Consider the following 12,358-nt stretch of genomic DNA (forward strand, 5'->3'; position numbering starts at 1 on the left):
TGAACTCAAATCTACTTGACTCCAGTCCTACCACTTTATCCACTGCACATTCTGGCTGCCCCTGTTCATCTGCTTGTATGCTGTGTACCAGATATGATCTACTTATTGACCTCTCTATTTTTAAAGCAATGCCAAACAGTTTGGTTGATTACTGCTTTGTAGTATAAGCAAAGGCTGGTACCATCAGTCCTTCTCCTTTACTGCTTTTCTTCCCATTATTTCTCTTGAGATTCTTGACCTTTGATCCTTCTAAATGAATGCCACTTTTATTTTCTAGAACTATATAATAATCCTTTGGTAATTTAATTGGTATGACATTGAATAAGTAATTAATTTGATTTTTGTTATAATTATATTGATATGACCTACACATGAGCAATTATTTCTCCAATTATTTAGGGATATCTATTAATTTCTATAGGAAATGTTTCATAGTTTTATTCATGAACTTCCTGGGTACATCGTGGGAGACAAACTACTAATCATTTTATATATCATGTTGTTATTTGAATGGAATTTCTCTTTCTATCTCTTCTTATTAGTAGTATATAAGGATACTAATGATTTATATGCCTTTGTTTCATATCTTGCAATTTTGCTGAATTTATTTAATTGTTTTCATCATTTTAGTTGTCTGTTTACGGTTCTCCAGATAGGTCATTATAATATATAATATTATGTTATGTTATGTTATGTCATGTTATGTTATGTTATGTTATGTCATGTCATATCATAGTTAAACCAAGTATTTTATATTTTTTAAGTATTAACGTATTTCACCCAAGTTCTTTTTAAATCAAATTAGTGCACATATATCCAGCTAGATTCCCTTTTGTAATGATTAGAATGATGCCACCTGCTGGAGACTTACTGTAGAAAAGCTCAGCATGAGGTGAAGGTCTCTGAGGGCAAGACTTCTTTGGCATCAGGAAGTGACGTTTGCTTGTGAGAGGAAGAAGGGGGAGCCTGGCACTCTGACTCAGGCTCTTTCCTGAAGACTCTGGTGGAGAAGGGAGCTAGAAATGCGATCCCCCTTTAATAGATAGATGGATGTAGGCCTTTCTCTCTCTCTGGCTTTTCAACCTAGCCATGGCAGATCATGCATTTTGTGTGAGGCTTTTGGATGTGCTGGTTCTCAGCCTAGCAGGCAGTTTGGGATTCGGTAAGTTTTATAAAGGAATATAGACTAAGCTTAGATTTAAGATTATTCATTTGTATTTCTACTTTCCTATTTCCCTAATTGGTATCACCTTTTGTTGTCTAATTACTTCCCAAGCAATAAAAACTAATCCCTCACTGATTAAAGCTCAGAGGTTTCTTTTTCTTAATGGTCTGGGATATATATATATATATATATATATATATATATATATATATATATATATATATATATATATATATATATATATATATATATATATATATATATGGGAAAAGTTAAAAGGGGAAGTTTAATGCTCATATATCCAATTTTAAATCTCACACTTTAAAACCCTTCTGCAATTGGCCCAGAGTATGGAGAGGGGTTCCTGTCCTCCTTCTTGTCACCTGTACCTTTAATACTCCCTGAGCAGGGGCAACAGGATGACCTGAGACAGATCAGAATTCAGATAAAGGAGGGAAAAGGGGACAATCATAATTTGCATTTGATCAGAAAACTCTGGAAACACCAAGAAGAAGAAGAAGAATGAGGAGGAGGAGGAGGAAGAGGAGCTGAGGAAGCATGGAGGAGGAAAACCCCATCATAAAAAGCTATTATGATGGCAAGGAGGTCCAAGACACAAAGCCAGAAAAAGAAAATGACTATAAAACATTAACCAGCAAAGCCTCAGAGAAAAATATAGCCTGGGGAAAAATCCAGCTAGAATTCCTGAAAGATATGAAGTGAATTAAAAAAAGACACTTAAAAATAGAATAACAGTTGTTGAGAAAAATATTAGAAAATAAATGAGACTTATATAAAAATGAATTGGAATGGGAATTAACAGCTTGATAAATAAGCGGTATAAAACACTCCCCAGCAAAAAACTTTCTGAAAATTAGAATGAACCAAATAGAAGACAATGAATCCAAGAGGTAATAAGAATTAAAGTCAAAATGCAAAAACCGTGAAAATAGAAAAGAAAATGTAAGTTATCTCACAGCAAAAAAATGAATAACCTGTAAAACAGATCAAAGAAGAAAAATATATCGAATTATCAGAATATCTGAATGCCATGAACAAAAAAGAGCCTAGATTTTTCTCCTATTTCAAGAAAACTTAAAAGAAAACATCCAATAACTCCTAAAACCAAAGAACGAAGTAGAAGTAGATTTCAGTGGACACTTCCTAAAATGAAAACTCCTAGGAACATCATAGCCAAGATCCAGAGTTCCTAGGTCAAAGAAATAGTAAAGCGAACATCAAGAAAGAAAGAATTCAAGTACTGGGGAGCCAGTCAGAATTACATATGATTTAGCAGCCACCACTATAAAGGAGCAGAGAACTTGGAATAAAATATTCCAAAGGTAAAAATTAATGAGCTTACAGATAAAATTAACTTGCCCAGCATAACCGAGTATCATGCTACTGGAGGAAAAATGGATCTTTGATAAAATCATGGACTTCCAAACAGAAAGATCAGAGCTATGCATAAACTTTTAAGTACAAACATAGAAGTGAAGGGAAACATACAAAAGGAAATATGAATGAACAATGAAAGAGGACTAAACAATGATAAACTGCTGACATTCATATGTGGGGAAATGATGAATATGTACCTTCTGAACCCTATTATTATCAGGGGTTCTAGAGTTGGAGAAGACCTGGGAGTGATTCTGCTATGTCTTAATTATCATAAGAAAGAATGTAAAAAGAATCAAAGAGGATAACAATGAGGAGAGCCTGGGTGAAGGAAAGGAATGTTAGGGGAAGTTATCTCACATAATCAGGATGCATAGAGAAGAAGGGAAGAGAAAGTAGCTAACACTTGGAAATTGTTTTTTGGGTTTTTTTTTTTTTAAGTGGTCAGAAGAAAGAACATACACACATTCACAGTTGGGTATAGAAATACATTTTATTTCATAGGAAGAGAAGGGAAAGATAAAGGAGTTAAGGAGCAACTTAAGGGCTAATTTATTAAGGGAGAGATGAGTCTTAAGAAAAACATCCTCTAAGGATATACACAAAAAAATATTGACAGCGCCTTAAGTAGCAAAGGATGAGAATCTGAAGGGCTGCCTATAAATTCAGAAAGGAAAGAACAAATCATGATGCATAAATGTGATAGAATTGATAAACCAAAATTCCAGATTACTTATGATAATGAAACATCATGCTACTTATTTCATGAATATAAAAAGAGAGATTTTTTTTACATGATCATTGGTAAAATTTGTTTTTATGACTATGTATTTTTGTTTCTTTTTTAAATCATAAAAGTATTTTACTATTTTTTAGTTATAGGTAGAGATAGTTTTCAACATTTGTTTTTATAAGATTTCTAGTTCCAAATTTTTCTCCCTCCCTCCCCTCCATCCCCCTTCCCCAAGACAGCAAGCAATCCAATATAGGTTATATATGTACAATCACATTAAGCATATTTCTGTGTTAGTCATGCTGTGAAAGAAGAATAAGAACCAAAGGGAAAGACCTTAAAAAAGAAAAACAAAAAAGTAGAAATAGTATGGTTCAATCTGCATCTAGATTCCATAGTTCTTTCTTCTGGATTTGGAGAGCATTTTCCATCATGAGTCCTTTGGAACTATCTTGGACCATTGTATTGCTGAGAAGAGTCAAGTCTGTACTGTGTATAATGTTCTCCTGGTTCTTCTCATCCCACTCAGCATCAGTTCATGTAAGACCTTCCAAGTTTCTTTGAAATCTGCCTGCTCATCATTTCTTACAGCAAGATAGTATTCCATTATATTCGTATACCACCACTTGTTCAGCCATTCCCCAATTGATGGGCATCCCCTCAATTTCCAATTCCTTGCCACCACAAAAATAGCAGCTATAAATGTTTTTGTACATGTGGATCCTTTTCCTTTGTTATGATATCTATGAGAAAAAGACCTAATTGTTATTGCTGGGTCAAATGGTATGCACAGCTTTATAGCCCTTTAGGCAAAAGTTCCAAATTGCTCTCCAGAATGGGTGGATCACTTGACAGCTCCACCAGCAATGCATTAGTGTTCCAATTTTTCTGAAGCTTCTTCAGCATTTATTATTTTCCTTTATTTCTCATATTAGCCAATCTAATAGGTATGAAGTGGTACCTCAGAGTTGTTTTAATCTGCATTTCTCTAATCAATAGTGATTTAGAGCAGGCTTTCATATGGCAAAAGATAGCTTTGATTTCTTCATCTGAAAACTGCCTCTTCATATCCTTTGACCATATCTCAATAGGGAAATGACTTGGATTCTTATTATAAATGAGTCCTTTATCAGAAGTACTGGCTATAAAAATGGTTTCCCAGCTTTCTGCCTCCCTTCTAATTTTGGATGCATTGCTTCTGTTTGTACAATTTTTTTTAATTTAATGTAGTGAAAATCATTAATTTTGCATTTCACAATATTCTCTATCTCTTGTTTGGCCATAAACTGTTCCCCCTTTCCAAAGATCTGAGAGGTAAACTATTCCTTCATTTCCTAATTTACCTATGGTATCGCCTTTTATGTCTAAATCATGTACCCATCTTGACCTTATTTTTGTATAAGGTGTAAGATGTTGGTCTATGCCTAGTTTCTGCCATACTCTCTTCCAGTTTTCCCAGCAGTTTTTGTCAAATACTGAGTTTGTCTTCCAGAATCTGGAGTCTTTGGGTTTATCAAACAGTACACTACTAAAGTCATTTATTACTCCTATACCAAACCTATTCCATTGGTCCACCACTCTATTTCGTAGCCAGTACCAAATAGTTTTGATGACTACTGCTTTATAGTAAAGCTTCAGATTTGGTACAGCTAGCCTACCTTCCTGTGCATTTTTTTCATTAGTTTTCTTGATATTCTTGACCTTTTGTTCTTCCAGATGAATTTTATTATTTTTTCTAGCTCTATAAAATAATTTTTGGGTAGTCTGATTGGTATGTCACTGAATAAGTAAATTAATTTAGGTAGAATTGTCATTTTTATTATATTAACTCTGCCTATCCATGAGCAATTGATATTTTTCCAGTTAGATAGATCTGATTTTATTTGTGTACAAAGTATTTTGTAATTATGTTCACAGAATTCCTGGGTTTGTCTTAGCAAGTAGACTTCCAATTATTTTATATTGTCTGCCAATACTTTAAAGGGAATTTCTCTTTCTATCTCTTGCTGCTGAACTTTGTTGGTCATGTATGGAAATGGTGATGATTTATGTTGATTTATTTTATATCCTAGAACTTTGCTAGAAGTTCTTAATTGTTTCAAGTAATTTTTTAGATGATTCTTTAGGGTTATCTATGTATACTATCATGGCTGCAAAGAGTGAAAGTTTTGTTTCCTCCTTGCCTATTCTAATTCCTTTAATTGATTTCTCTTCTCATTGCTAAAGCTAACAGTTCTAGTACAATATTAAATAAAAGAGGTGATAATGGACATCCCTGTTTCACCCCTGATCTTATTGGGAATGCCTCTGGTTTATCCCCATTACATATAATGTTTGCTGATGGTTTTAGGTAGATACTTCTTATTATTTTAAGGAAAGCTCCACCTATTCCTATGCTCTCTACTGTTTTTATAAGGAATGAATGCTGTATTTTGTTAAAAGCTTTCTCTGAATCTATTGAGATAATCATGTTATTTTGGTTAGTCTTCTTATTGATGTGGTTGATTATGTTGATAATTTTCCAAATGTTGAACCAGCCCTGCATTCCTGGTAAAAATCCCACCTGGTCATAGTGTATTATCCTGGTGATCACTTGCTGTAATCTCCTTCCTAATATTTTATTTGAGATTTTAGCATCAATATTCATTAGGGATATTGGTCTATCATTTTCTTTCTCTTTTTTCACTCTGCCTGGTTTTGGTATCAACACCATATTTGTGTCATAAAATGAATTTGGTAGAACTCCTTTGTGACCTATTTTTTTCCAAAAAATTTATATAGTATTGGAATTAATTTTTTAAATGTTTGGTAGAATTCATTTGTAAAGCCATCTGGCCCTGGAGATTTTTTCTTAGGGAATTCATTGATGGCTTGTTCAATTTCTTTTTCTGATATGGGGTTATTTAAGGATTTTATTTCCTTTTCAGTTAACCTGAGAAGTTTGTATTTTTGTAAATATTCATCCATTTCATTTAGATTGTCAAATTTATTGACATACAGTTGGGCAAAATAGCTCCTAATTATTGCTTTAATTTCCAATGCAATGGTGGTGAAATCATCCCTTTCATTTTTGAAACTGGTAATTTGGTTTTCTTCTTTGTTTTTTTAATCAAATGAACCAATTTTTTATCTGTTTTATTGTTGTTTTTTTATAAAACCAGCTCTTAGTTTTATTGATTGATTCTATAGTTTTCTTCTTTTCAATTTTATTAATTTCTCCTTTGATTTTCAGGATTTCTAATTTAGTATTTAATTGGGGATTTTTAATTTGTTCTTTTTCTAGCTTTCTTAGTTGCATGCCCAATTCATTAATCTCCTCTTTCTCATTTTTTTCATGTAAGCATTTAGAGATATAAAATTTTCCCTAAGCACTGCTTTGACTGCTTCCCATAAGTTCTGGTGTGTATTATCATTATTGTCATTCCCTTGGATGAAATTATTGATTGTTTCTATGCTTTGTTGTTTGACCCACTCATTCTTTCGGATTAGATTATTTAGTTTCCAATTAATTTTCAGTCTACCTTTCCATGGCTCTTCATTACATGTAATTTTTATTGCATCATGATCTGAGAAGGATGCATTTACTATTTCTGCCTTTCTATATTTAATTATGAGGTTTTTGTGCCTTAATACATGTTCAATTTTTGAATATGTGCCATGTACCACTGAGAAAAAGGTACATTCCTTTCTATCCTCATTCAATTTTCTCCAGATATCTATCACATCTAATTTTTCTAATATTCTATTCACCTCTTTAACTTTTTTCTTATTTATTTAATTCTGAGAGGCGAAAGGTTCAGATACCCCACTAGTATAGTTTTGCAGTCAATTTCCTCTTATAACTCATTTATCTTCTTGTCTACAAATTTAGATGCTATACCACTTGGCGTATACATGTTTAGTATTGATATTACTTTATTATCTATCGCACCTTTTAGCAAGATGCAGTTTACTTCCTTATTGTTTTAAATTAGATCTATTTTTTGCCTTTGTTTTGTCAGAGATAAGGATTACTACCCCTGCTTTGTTTACTTCAGATGTAGCATAATATATTCCACCCCAACCTTTTACCTTTACTCAGTGTGTATCTCTGCTTTAGATATGTTTCTTGTAAACAACATACTGTAGGATTCTGGTTTTTAATCCCCTCTGCTATTTGCTTCTATTTTATGGCAGAGTTCATCCCATTCACATTCACAGTTATTATTACTGTCTATTTCCCTCCATTCTATTTACCACCTTTGTACTTTTTTCCCCTTCTTTCACCCTATTCCTCCTCACCAATGTTTTGTTTTTGACCCCTGCCTCTCCCAATCTGCCCTCCATTTTGTCAGCCCCCCTCCCTTTTCTTTACCCTTTTTTTCCCTGCTTCTGCCCTCATTTTTATCAGTGCCCCCTTTCCCCTTACCCTTTTACTTCCCTAAAGAATAAACTAAATTTCTTCATCCAAATTAGCATATGTTATTCCCTCTTTGAACCAAATCTGATGAGAGTAAGGTTGAAACAATTCTCTCCCCTCCCTTCTTTCCCTCTATTGTAATAGGTTTATTCACCTCTTCCTATGATGTAATTAACCCCACTCCAGCTCCCCTTTCCTCTTCTTCACATTTACTCCTTTTTTTTACCCCTTAATTTTCTTTATATCATCTCATCAAAGACAATTCATATTTATACCCTCTATGTATACTCCTTCTGTCTGCCCAAATACTGAGACAGTTCTCAAGAGTTATAAGTATTATCTTCCTGTGTAAGAATGTAAACAGTTTAACCTTACTGAATATCTTTTTCCCATATTTACCTTTTTATACTTCCCTTGAGTCTTGTATGTTAAGATAAAATTTTCTATTCTGTTCTGGTCTTTTCATCAGGAAACTTTGAAAATCTCCCATTTCATTGAATGTCCATCTTTTCCCCTAAAGGAAAATGCACAGTTTTGCTGGGTAGTTGATTCTTGGTTCCAATCCAAGCTCCTTTGCCTTCTGGAATATTATGTTCCAAGCCTTGTGATCCTTTAATGTTTAATCTGCCAAGTCCTGTGCAATACTGACTGTGGCTCCATGATATTTAAATTGTTCCTTTATAGCTGCTTGCAGTAATTTCTCCTTCACTTGATAATTCTGGGATTTGGCTACAATATTCCTTGGAGTTGTCTTTTTGGGGTCTCTTTCAGGAGGTGATCAGAGGATTCTTTCAATGATGACTTTATCCTCTGATTCTACAATATCAGCACAGTGCTCCTTGATGATTCCCTGGAATATGGTGTCTAGACCCTTTTTCTGATCATGGGTTTCAGGTAGTCCAATAATTCTCAAATCATCTCTCCTGGATCTATTTTCCAGGTCATTTGTCTTTCTAATGAGATATTCCACATTTTCTTCAATTTTATCATTCTTTTGATTCCATTTCACTTTTTCCTAGTGTCTCATGGAGTCATTACCTTCCATCTTTTCAATTTGAATTTTTAAGGCATTGTTTTCTTCTGTAAGCTTTTGTACCTCCTTTTCCATTTGGCCAAATGAATTTTTTAAGGAATTGTTTTCTTCAGTCAATCTTTGTGCTTCCTTTTCTAAGCTGTTGATTCTTTGTATTTCCTTTCCCAAGCTGTTGACTCTTTTTGTCATATTTTTCTTGTGTAGCTTTCATTTCTCTCCCCATTTTTTCTTCTACCTCTCTCAATTGATTTTTTTAAATCCTTTTAGAGCTCTTCCAAGAAGGCTTTTTGGTCTTGAGCTTCACATGAAGGCAATTTGATAGTATTGTCCTCATCTGAGTTTGTGTTTTGCTCTTCCCTATGAACACAGAAGCTCTCAATGGTAAGAGCCCTTTTCTGTTTCTTACTCATATTGTGCCTAATTTTTTTTTAAGTTGAGGTCTGCTCCTGGGGTACAAGGGTCACTGTTTTAAGCTTCTTGTGTTGGGGCATAGGGGTTGTGTCACTGGATTTCTACTCTGAGTCTTCTGTGGCTTGTGGACTCCACACCATTCTGGGCTTGTTCCCTGCTTGCTCCTGGTGCTGTGATGTCTAGGCCTCGTCACACCTGTCCCATGTGTGGCCCTTCAGCTGGCAGCCTGCCCTCTCAGCTGGTGTTGGTGGATCTCACAACTGGCCCTCTGCATCACTAGCTTTCTGAGTCAGAATCAAGGGGACTCTGTTGCTCTGCTGTGGCCAAGAGCCTCCTGCGGATATGCCCAGATTCCTTCCATGCTGAGCTGCACTGTGCTGAGCTGTACTGTGCTCCCCTTTTGCCTGAGTGAGACTGACCTTTCTTGAAGTCTTCTAAATTATCTTAAGTTGGAAGACTGTGTCTCTCTGTCTTTTTGTAGCTTCTGTAGTTTCAGAATTCATTTAGAGGCTTGATTTAATGTTCTTTTTGAGGGAAAATTCAGGAGAGTTCAGGAAACTTCCTGCCTTCTCTTTACCATCTTGGCTCTGCCTCTCTCTCTCTCTCTCTCTCTCTCTCTCTCTCTCTCTCTCTCTCTCTATATATATATATATATATATATATATATATATATATATATATATATATATATATATATATATATATATAAAATGGATTTTGTTATTCTAGTGTTCTCCATTTGGGGAGAGGTGGTGGGAAAGAAGATTTTGTTCAATTAAAACAAGTTTTTAAAAAAACAAGAAATAACTGACTTTTAATTTTTTTTTAAAAATAACTCATCTTTTTTTTAAACTTCTTTGAAGAATGTCTACTTTATTATTTCTTTTCTTTTCTTTTCTTTTTTTTAAGTTGTTACTCTTTAAGTTGTTACTCTTTAAGTTGTTACTCTAAGTTTTTAAGTTGTTACTCTTTTAAGTTGCTATGGGCTTTTTTATTTCCATGCCCAATTTTTTTACTTGTTCTTTCTTTTGTTAATGAAATCATTTAAAGATACTTAAAGATAAAAATATTTAGTCTTCTAGGACTGCTTTGGTTGCATCCAAATGTTTTGGTATACTGTATCCTTTTCATTTTCTTTTATTAAATTTAACATAATCATTCCTTCTGATACAATTTTAGAGTTTTACCAGGTGTTATATCACATCTGAGTTCCTCTAAAATCTAACGCACTGCTATCTTCCCATAATTGTGCTAAATTATTTTGAAAGCTGGTTAGAAGTAAGCTGATACTAGACCATCCTTAGTCAACTTTGATTCTTTTTTCTTTAGGCTAAAATTTCTAAAAACTCAACTATGAAATTTCTTTTCTTAGCAAATAACATATTAAAATAGTATCATTTAAAAAAATAAGAATACTATTCTATATTTCAAAAATCAATTCCAAAGTCATAATCAAATCTTTCTTACTTTGTTCCATGGATTTTTTTTTCTATCAGTCAACTAATTTGATTACAAAGGAAAAAAGCTGATAGCAGCTTCAGTGTTATAAACCATCTGAACTGAACAAAATTTCCATGTTAGAGAAATATGTTTACTTCAAATCCTCTGATTCTTTTTAATATCTTTTTATTTAGTATTTTATTTCTCCCAATTACATGTAAAAACCATTTTTTAACATTCATTTTTAAAACTCTGAGTTCCAAATTCCCTCCCTTTTCCCCCTCTCCCCATTAAGAAAATAAGCAATTCAACATAGGTTATACCTTTGTAGTCATGCAAAAACATTTCCATGTTCTTTCTTTGGGGACAAATAGCATTTTTCATCAATGATCCTTCAGAGTTTTCTTGGATGATTGTATTGCTGAGAATAGCTGTCATTCACAACTGATCATCTTATAATATTGCTGTTACTTTGAACACAGGACATGTCACTTTGCATCAGCCCATTTAAGTCTTTCCAGGTTTTTCTGAGAGCATCCTTCTATCATTTCTTATAGCACAGTAGTATTCAATCATAATCACATATTCCAGCCATTCCACAATTAAAGGTCATCCTTTCAATTGCTAATTCTTTGCCACCAGAAAAGAGCTGTTGTAAATATCCCCCCTCCCCAGTATTTGTCATTTTTCTCTTCTTTCCTATTAGCCAATCTAACGGGTATGATGTAGTAATCTAGAATTGTGTTTATTTGCATCTCTCCAATCAATAATGAGAGCATTTTCCCCCTATGGCAATAGATCGCTTTGATTACTTCATCTGAAAATTATTCATATCTTTTGATCATTTATCAGTTGGGGAATGGCTCTTATTTTTTATAAATTTGACTCAGTTCTCTATGTTTGAGAAATACCACAGATTGTTTTGTCATTTCCCATTTGATGGGCATTCTCTCAATTTCTGATTCTTAGCTGCCACAAAGAGTTGCTATAAATATTTTTGTACAATTTTTTTCATTTCTCTTTTTCACAATTACTACTGTTAACTATTTCCCTCCATCCTATTCCCTTCCCCATATTGACTCTATTATCTATTTTCTTTCATCCTATCCCTCCTCAAAAGGGATTTGCTTTTGACTCCCCCCTCCCCCAATCTGCCCTCCCTTCTTTTGCCCCTCCATACTTATCCCCTTTCCTTCCTACTTTCATGTAGGGTTAAATAGATTACTCTACCCAATTGATTGTGTATGTTAATCCCTCCTTGAGCCAACTCTCATGAGATTAAAGTCTTCCAGCAAATTCTGATGAGTGCAAGGTTAATTCACTGCCCTACTCCTCCCCCATCTCCCCCACCACTCCAGAAGCCCCTTCCTGTTTCTTTCATATGGGATTCCACACAATTCTATCTCTCACCTTCACCAACCCCCAGTGTAATCTTCTCCCCACTCAATTTTACCCTAAAGGTATCATCATGGGGCAGCAAGGTGACACAGTGGGCAAAGTACCCACCCTGGACCTGGGAGGACCTGAGCCCCAATCTGGCCCCAGACTCAAGACACTCATCCACTGCTTGACCCTGGTCATGTCACCCAACTCTGACCATCCCACAAAAAAAAAAATGATTTCTGTCATCTGCCCTAATACTGAGAAATTTATTATGGGTTAGAGATATCATTTTGCCACGTAGGAATGTAAACAGTTTAACCTTATAATATCCCTCATGATTTTTTTCCTGTCTACCTTTTTATGCTTCTCTAGGGTCTTGCATTTGAAAGTCAATTT

Source organism: Dromiciops gliroides, chromosome 2 (assembly GCF_019393635.1).
Source record: "Dromiciops gliroides isolate mDroGli1 chromosome 2, mDroGli1.pri, whole genome shotgun sequence".
In the NCBI taxonomy this organism is placed as follows: domain Eukaryota; kingdom Metazoa; phylum Chordata; class Mammalia; order Microbiotheria; family Microbiotheriidae; genus Dromiciops; species Dromiciops gliroides.